This window comes from Cygnus olor, chromosome 1, assembly GCF_009769625.2.
Source record: "Cygnus olor isolate bCygOlo1 chromosome 1, bCygOlo1.pri.v2, whole genome shotgun sequence".
In the NCBI taxonomy this organism is placed as follows: domain Eukaryota; kingdom Metazoa; phylum Chordata; class Aves; order Anseriformes; family Anatidae; genus Cygnus; species Cygnus olor.
In genome coordinates this window covers 144515435-144524877 of record NC_049169.1, presented here as the reverse complement: position 1 = coordinate 144524877, position 9443 = coordinate 144515435, and the positions used below count along the sequence as shown (strand labels likewise).

At 42.2% G+C, this 9443-nt stretch overlaps 1 long non-coding RNA gene across 1 annotated transcript; it reads right to left on the bottom strand.

Moving 5' to 3' along the window:
- Positions 1-282: 282 nt before the first annotated feature.
- LOC121067874 lies at positions 283-9176 on the bottom strand. The gene is made up of 6 exons (XR_005818502.1): positions 8094-9176; positions 7032-7102; positions 5462-5634; positions 4973-5058; positions 4003-4122; positions 283-643 (listed from the first exon to the last, which is right to left on the bottom strand). It is a non-coding gene; the product is annotated as an uncharacterized LOC121067874 (long non-coding RNA).
- Between the last annotated feature and the right edge of the window lie 267 nt (positions 9177-9443).

Genomic DNA, 9443 nt, shown 5'->3' with positions numbered 1-9443 from the left:
TCTACATGTATGTTCTCTTCCACCGTAGAAGCCTTGCAATAGCTCTGTACATGGGAAGAGTAAGTTCTCTGTTGTCTGTCAAAAGAGAGATTATACAGAATCAGTGGCTGAAAATCCATATTGAAACTATAGCAGGACCACTGCCCGCAAAGTACATAGGCTGTGATTATACCCGTCCTGGCAACACATGGGTGTAGTCCTGACAGCCTACCCAGCATCATTCTGGAGCACGTATTTGACTTCCTTCATATAAAACAGTCATAGAAAATCAATTTAGGCGGACTCCGGATGTTTTTTCAGTGCCAACTTAAATGACCACTGGAGGAGGGCATGTTCTTTACATTTCTCTTGACACTATCTTAACACTGAAAACAAATCTGTGCTTGCTTTGTGTTTAACAACACTGAAATGAGGAAGGAAAGAAGGACATCCATATACCTCCACAGTGTCCTTACAGGTATGTTCATCATGTTGGCCTCAGGTCAGAAAAATGTGTGCCTAATGGCACAGTTGAATGGCAGCAGATGTTTAGGTAGCCCTACATCAGCCCTGCCTCATCCTCCCCAACAGCCCTGGCTGGATGTCCTGCCCCTTCCGTTGCACCTCGCCAACGCATTCAACATATCTTCATGAAAAAACAACTCTGAAATGAAAAAAAATCCAAAGAATTTTGACCATAAAAATGACAGATCAATGTTAAAACTCCATACATTCTGCATGATATTGTGGTTTTGATTCAATAAACTTGGGAATTAAAATGGTTCTTCCACCAAAAAATATACTGTGCCCACTGCCAGCTTTGGTACCTCAGCCTATCAAACCACCGTGGTTTTGATGCAATTTTTATCACATTCTGTGTAGACTGGGTATTTTAAAGATGTGGATGCTGGCAGGCCAGATGTCATCTTTTGTGCAGTTTTCCCTGCATGTCCAGCCCTCCTGATAAAGCACCACATCTCCAATGTGGTTATACAACACCCATTTGTTTTACATGGGTTTCAAGGTGCGTTTTGGACTTTTATAAAATTAAAACTTCAGCTTCTAACTATAACTTTTTTTTTAAGCTGAAAAAAAAGCTTCAAACATTTATGAGATTAAATTCTGTGCAGTAACTTATGCATAAATTATGCAAGTAGAAATCAGCCTGATGGTATCAAAGGCTGAAGAGGAATATTATTCTAGACCCGAATAACTTTTTCAGGTCACAAGGACAGTGACACCTGTTAGGCCTTTGCCCTGTCTAGGAACCAGTTACAGATCTGTAAACTGATAAAAAATACATTCTATTTCTTCTCTCTTCTTCATGGATCATAAATTTCATTAAATTCCCTTCACTTAGACACTCGTATTTTTCTTAAAAATGGAAAGATACTTCTGTCAGTGATGAATTCATTTAGCCCATTCATCAAGATATTTTTCCAGCTCATTGGTTTCTTTGTGTTATTCCTTTACACTAATACTTCCCACCAACTCACATGTAAAATTAACAGGATCTTGGAGGATATCTGACAAAGTGCCTTCCTGGGATACTTAGCGAGACTACCAATATACTGCAGCAGCAGGGTGAAGGCATCTCAGCTGGCAAAGCTGGATGTCGTGCCGTCACAGCAAGACCACCTAGACAGCAGAGGCCAGGTATGGCATCAAAGTTATTCCTCTGTTATGATTTTTCTTGTCACAACTGGGAGAAGGTAGATTACTCCATCACTGTCCTACCACTAACGAAGTGCCAGGCCAGATGCTCTACAGAATTCCACAGCAGGGAATAGGAAGAGATTGCTATGGTTAATCTATATATTCCCAATTATTTGTGTTTTTTTAGAGTTTAGAATTAGTTGTTTAATCTTCTTGCGCTGCAGTTGTTTTTAAAGGCCCAGATTAAAGTCGCTAGTAACTTAAACTCAACATCCTGATTTCTCAGATTTGCAGGCCCTCACATTTCACTTGGGGATGATTAATATTTCCAGTTTCCATCAGGGTTTCTCAGCTACTCAGCATGCAGCAGCCAGCCAAGGAGCCCTGTTTTTCCTGGAGGCCCCTTCTGCATGTACCTGGCCAACGCTGTAGAGCACAGCAGCTCTGCTCGTGTTCACGAAGCAGTGCAGGTGCCCCGGTGGTGGTTCCCACGTGTGGCAAGACAAAAACTCCAGACTGCCCATCACCAGAAGGGCTGGGTGCTGCTGTTCTGAATGGTTAAACTATCAGAGCTTTCCTCAAACTTCAACCAGCACAATCAGCCCACAGAAACTGCTACTTCACTGAAAATTAATCAATGCATCATCAAATTAACAAGCCATCTGCAGCTAAATTATGAATTGGAAGAATACTACGGACTACAAAATCTTTCATTTCTGTATCATGCTTTTGACCTAACAAATGTGTTTTTTTTGAAAGGAGAATTAACTTTTATTTTCTTTCATGTGGTTCAGGAATAACTTTGACTTCTATTTGTAAAAGTTGGGAAGAATAATGATTAATTACCATGCATAAGAGAAAACACGTGCTCTTTCAATCAGCATTGACTTATTTAAATCAAAGAGGGAAAACAGCAACCAACAATGCTGCCAAAATAAATGTTTAATGGAGCACAAGGCTGTAATTTTCTCTATAATGAGGCATACCATCTCTAGGAACAAAACGGGTACCATCTCTGCAGATAGGCATGTACTTAGAAACATAAAGACGCAATACACAGAGAAGTCTTCGCTCTTTCGAGCTACAGACAATACAGGCAGAGAATAACTCAATAGACTGTATTAATATTCAAACAAGCAGCTGTCAACACTTCATCCCAGAACAAGCTGAAGCTCCTTACATAGCTTTTACTACCGTAATAGTTGGGTTCACTGGCAGTAGATTGGAAAACATGCAATACTAATGAACCCTCCTGCTTCTCCTGGCCCACCATTTAATCCTTCCTAAAGTGAAAAACATTTACTACGTATGCAATACCACGCTCCTAAGAGGCTTCAGGTTCAAAAGAGATATTTCAATTTTGTTTCTTAGCAACATACATCCAATAAAAGTGAAACACTATACAAACTGTAATGTTTGTGTTGTTTTAATCTATAATGCAGTACTTTGCCATTGCTAAAGAGGTGTGCCACTACAGCAGCTTTACAGTGTCTCTTATAATTAGACATATGCATTTTTGTTTTCCTATGCTAGATTACCTGCTGCAGAATATGTTTTTGAAGACACTGTAATATTTTCATGAACAATAAATAAAGGGACAAGTTCTGTTCTGATAAGGGCACACTTGCCAGGATTACAGTGTGGCCTGTTACATAGGAAGAGATCTTTTGATGTTTGATTCATGGGCAGCTTTTGGGCATCTTGCAAGGACTTAATTTCTAGAATGAGTATCTGCCAGCCTCCAATCCAGGGCTAGAAGGATTTGTACAGTACTTATTTCTTGGAGGAATAGTAGGCTCGGCTCAGTATTTTCTGAGCCCCCCAATTGACTGACTTGATGTGATCAAAAACAGTTTTGTGTTTTCTTGACTTTAATGTCAAGCCAAGGAAGAGGAGGAGCCAGACAGGTCCCCAAAGGCACCTAGAGAAACATGCCCTACAGAGTAACTTGCAAAATTTCACTCACCACAGCTATGGCTCTTTCCCTCGGTCATTTGGCATAATTACTTACACAATGCCTACAAAGAGGAGTGGGAGAGATGTGGTATTTATCTTCTTCCTCTCTTTTTATCCTTCTCCTGTATACGTTTGTCTTTAAAATTCAGAAGTTGCTCATCTCTAGAAAAACTCTGCAGTACTCGTGTTCTCTAAGTGCCTGGTAATAACAGCTCCAGAGCACGAACGCTGCATTTTCAGTAGACAAGTGTTAGAAGGGTGGAAATGACAACATTTACTATACAAAAATGTGCTGCCTTTTTATTTAATGCAGCACAAGAGAGAAAATGAAATGGGATATATGGTGCCACATCTTCCAACAGCTTGGGAATACCTGAGACCACAGTACCTCCAGTTCACACTACAACTTACCTTACCAAGGAACCTTCTGCTCCCAGTCCTCTCTGTGATGATTTTATACTTCATTTTTCCTGTGTTAGGCACTTAACAGACGAACTGGTGTTTCCCAGCAATGTGAGCTGAAAAAGCAGTCTGAAATATTCAAAGAAAACTGATTTGTGGGGAGGCACATAAGTATCTAGCACCCTTGACGTAACTTCTGAGTTATGTAACATTGAAGATAGCTGAAGAAAACAGTACCATGCAGAAACACCAGGTGGAACTAGGAGAAGAGGGAAGAAGAAAAGAAAAGGAAGATCCTCTTTAGTTTGCCAAGTTTTCTGAAGAAATACCTTTTCCAAATGCAGTCCTGGCAGAAAATGACTTATTTACTTATATTTCACTAATTATCAGCTTCTCTGGATTCATATAAAATTAACGGGCTGATTGGCTCTTTAAAGGAAAGAAGCAAACAATCTATTCAGAAATAATCAGTATGATAACTCAGCATAATATGATAACCCAGCTCGACACCTCCCTTTTCAGGCAAAAAGCTAGTGGCAAGGCATAAACGTTCCTCATACTGTGCTCTAATTACCTTATTTTTTAGAAGAGCTGAACACTTTGTAGCTTTTGCTGAGGTCAACTAAAACTGATGGCTGCTGCCTGCCTTTGTGAACGAGGTTATACACGTCAACAAGCCCCATCAAAATAGCAAAGGAAATGAATCACATGGTGAAAAGCCACAGTTTCTCTCTCGGAAATAGTTAATTCAGCTGCCTGTATATACCATCTTAATAACATGAAAGAAGAAGGTTTTTCCCTAGCAGACACCGTTGCAATGCAAGTCCCCGTGGATCAATAGTTACCCCCTATTCTGCACTTAAGCCCTGAATAGAAAATCACCCTCAGCCATAGCGAGATGCTGCCTACGCATTTTGCAGAGGGCAAGAAGCCAAAGACAACGCTGAAGGGAAGTTTCTGAGCAGCCCCCGCTTCTTACCTCATGACGAGATATCAGAAGAGGAGGTGCTTGATGGTGGCAGCTCCAAACCTTCTCCCTCCTCAGTAAATAGGAGTGCTGTGCATCTGTCGGTGTGGAGAGAAATCCCATTAGGAAGTACTTCAGATCTGGTAGCGTTAGCTTTGGCTTCTACAGGAAACACACCTGCCAGATCCTGAGAGCTGTGGGATTCAGCAAAAATCTGATGAAATCTGCCACTGCTGTTCAAGTGTCCTTGTGCTTATTTTTATAAAGTTATATGTTTTAATACGCATTTAGATATCACTGTTAACCTTCAAGTGACTCCCCAAGTTAAAGTGTTAAAATTTCTTGCATTATGTTGATGAAAACATTAACAGCAAAACCTTTAAAATTCTGTTTCTGTTTTATCAGAAATATTTAAAGCAGAAATTATGTATAAAATGTATTGTCTGTAACACAGTAAGAAGTCAAGTGTTCTGTGCCCACCATTCGAGGTGATTTTCTTACCTATGATGTTTACATGGAGGCATTCACAATTTCTGGGTAGAGCAGAGTGATCACTGGCCCTGGGTTTTCTGTGTGCGTATCCCCTTCACAAATCAGCATTCACTCCTCATACGCTTCTCTGGGATTTACCTTCCTCATGAGCATTACAATCAGAGCACTTATTTGCTAGTTCACTTACAGAAAGAAAACACAAAAAGGTCTTGAATGCAATCAAAGCGCATTTTCTTTGATTTGCAGAAATATTCGCTATGCACACAGCTATTTACCAGAAAAAAAGAAAAAAAAAAGTGTTTCTTTCAACCACGTTAATTTTTCCTATTTTTATTTCCCACTGAGAAGCCAGATTATAATAGTTTATAACTGGAAGGCCAGTTCACATTGCCTTACCCCTTCTGTAATAATTCACCCTTGTGCAAAAAACATTAATGGGGAGCAGCAGAGCAGCATTTATACCTCATTTGCAGACCATATATTATACTGTCCTGAGTGCTGCGGATTAGGTTTTCCACCCCATAATTTAAAACTGAACATAATCAATAAAATTACGGACTCTGTAACATCGCAGACCACATTTGCATGTTGTTGGTGCTACTGTGTGTTGTAAAAACCTGCACAAGCAGGAAATGCTGGTGTAAGAAAATAAATGTGAGAGAGGATCTTCTTTCCCTCAACAAAAGCATATCATAAACTGTGCTCCAAAATTCAAGCTGGGAACTCACCTCTACTGAATGAATGTAGAATGTGATAGGGGTATTTATAGCCTAACAGTGATTTACAATAAGTATGCAAGTAGCAGCAATTATAAATATGACTAAAAAATGATACGTTTTGGTCAGAAGTCAGGTTGCTATTCAGGAACCACACCATCCCGTGTTTTTTTACCAAGTCACACAACAAAAATGTGCAAAGGCAATGCAATGTGGACCTCTGTGGCAGTGGGTCTGTACTGGCTTAATTGATTTATAATGAGTCAAGCTGCCTGTTTATGCAAATGGATCAGCCAAGTCCTGTGATATTAACATCGTGTGCCAAACTGCTAAAAATATTTCTGACAAAATGAGCTGGGAAAAGTGATAAAGCTTTACTGCTTCCTGCTTTTACTTCAACTTCAGTGTGTTCACAAATACTAATAATATGCTAAAATGCAGCACTTGGGGTATAAAGGTGTTCCCCCAGCTTCGTAACAGACAGGAGGACAGTTTCCCATCAAAGACTGCGACTCTTCAAGATGTGCTGCCCAGATACATGTATATTAAGATGCTGATGATCTCCAGGTGTATGAGGGAAGATGCAGAAGGGGCAACCACATCCTTCGTCACTGCAGAGGCAGGACGCTGGAGGCAGTGGGCAAAACAGATCTCAGGAGCTGCTGGCTTTTGAAGCACTGACAAAAAGGAGACGTTTCAAGCACTCAGCTATTCCAGCCTTGTTTGGGCTCACACAGAGATCACTATACATCTGTAAAGTGTTGGCTGGGCACACCAGCAAGGCATTTTCCCAGCTGTGGAAAAGCACTGAATAGCAGCATGTGCTGATGCATCAGTACCTTGAAAGTGCCTGAGATACAAACCTGTGCTGTCAGCTCCTGTCCGTGGGGTCAGGTCCCTTTTGGTGGACTCTGGCAAAGCAGCCTCCACGTATCTTGGGGTAAAAAGAAAAAATAATATATATATATATATATATATGAAGAGTTGAACTCTTTCCTGGCAAAGGAAAAACGAGGTCTAGCACCTCCAGGCACATTATATGAGAAGTGGGGCTCAGTTTGGCTTTTTCTATTTTTTTATTACAGATTGATGAAGGAAGCATCTCTGCTTCCACAAGAACATAAAGTAGTACTTTTGCTTTTAAACTACCTCGTGTGGTAAAAATGCAACAGAGAAAAAGTTCTAAGAAGAATGGATGCCAAGAAAAAGTAAAGAGAGCTGAGGCCAGTGGTGAGTCAATCCGCTTTGGCTAAATGAACAGCTTAAGCATCACTGCCTAACACTCTTTCCGAGGCATATCCCTGCCAAAGATGCCGTGGACACCTATGGTAGTGCAACCAGTTCCCATAATAAAGGAAGAGAGGGATATTTTGCAACATGTGCTCAGCAACTTGAATAAATGCCCAGCTATGGAGGAGAGGGCCCACAGCTCGGTGTGCGTGGTGTCTCTGAGCAGCTGGTACCCTGCCTGGTGCTGGCAGAAGCAGCTGCCTGGCTCCCAGACAGGCCTCCCCCACAACACACACACACGTTTGTGCCTGCTGTCAGCTCATTCGCCATCACCCTCCTAAGCACCCCCAACCCTTCACACTAGCTGTGTGTCCTCCTCTGCCATCACCCTCCAGGGGAAGACCCCAAGGGCATGCTCCAGAACAAATGACCATAGCAGTCCTATGGCTTCATCTTCTCCACACACACTGACCCACAGGCTGCTCTGGAGAAACCATCTGCAAGGAGAAACTGTCAGTACAGAGGTCTCTCCACCTAGGTAGGTCTACAGAGCCACGTGAAGAGATTTGAGTACCAATGGCTGGCAGAAAAGCACTTTATCAGTGCTTTTCTCTGTGTTTTCATAATATCTAATGAAGCGGCACATAAAGATAACAATGTAATAGACCTTCTGAAAAAAGACATTATATACTCACCCTCTTTTTTTCTTTTAACAGAATGAGTTGCATTGTGCCTCAGAAAACAAGTAGGAGGCTTTTGCAGGCTTGCAAGAGCTGTCTGTGGCTTGCTGAAAGGAGCTCTCGGAGATCAACCAGGTTTTAGGGTAAACCACACTGTAGAAAAAGAGAAGTGAACCTTTTGAAAACTTTGCATAAAAAGGAACTGCTATCACAGGGAGAGACCGAAGCAGCTTTATTATTTGACTCCTCAAAGAAACGCTTGCCAAGATTTTTAAATGGCAGACAACAGGAGAGGAGCATCTGCCGGGGAGGAGATGAGCCCAGCCCAGCCCAGGTGGGATCTCTTTCCACAGCCCAAATGAAAAAGGCAGGGACATAGTTAGAGACAACGCTTTGTCAAAAGCAGTTTTTCATTTGTAAGCCTCGATACAAAAAGTGGGGTGGGTGGGGAAGCATAAGCCCAGTGGCACCACATCCCAGTACAATGCCCAATGCAAAAAAACAGTGCAAAAACCATCAGGCGACTGAGCTATTGCATGTCTTAGCTACACCTGGGCTGCAGGGGCTGGTGGCCCAGAGGAAGGGGAAATGAGTGCATTTGTCAGCACACCACAGAGCTCTACACAGACAGCCCCAACCCTTCCCTGCTGGCACTCCCCATATAGCGAGGACTCGAGGGCTCAAAGTCTCCTTTCAGGCTAGGTTGGGGAAATACCTGCCAGGAGTGACATAAGTACAGGTCATCTCACCTCGAGATGCACTAGGTCAGCCCCCAGGGCCTACTTTGGCCTTCTTTTCTGTGGCTTCTGGGTTAATACACAGCTAAATAATGAAATAGTAGAATTTGGTTAACATAGTTTATAGCATCCACAGCTCTGTGGAGACCACAAGGGAAGTTGATGGAGGTTTTACAAAGAATTATTTCCTAGATAAATACTAAGGAAACGGGTGGTTTTGCACTGTTAGAGAAAAAGGCAAATGGAAACAAGAGGACAATGTTCTGCCATTGCACTGCATTCCTGAAAGGAAGGAGTGGGGAGCTGGGGGTCGGCCTCTTCTCACAGGTAACCAGTGATAGGACTAGAGGGAATGGCCTCAAGTTGCGCCAGGGGAGGCTCAGGTCAGAAATGAGGAGCCATTTCTTCTCAGAAAGAGCAGTCAGGCATTGGGACGGGTTGCCCAGGGAGGTGGTGGAGTCACCGTCCCTGGGGGTGTTCAAGGAGAGGTTGGACCTGGTGCTTAGGGACATGGTTCAGTGGGTGACATTGGTGGTAGGGGGATGGCTGGACCAGGTGATCTTGCAGGGCTTTTCCAACCTTAATGATTCTATGATTCTGTGATTTAAGAGACCTGTTTTCCATGTGA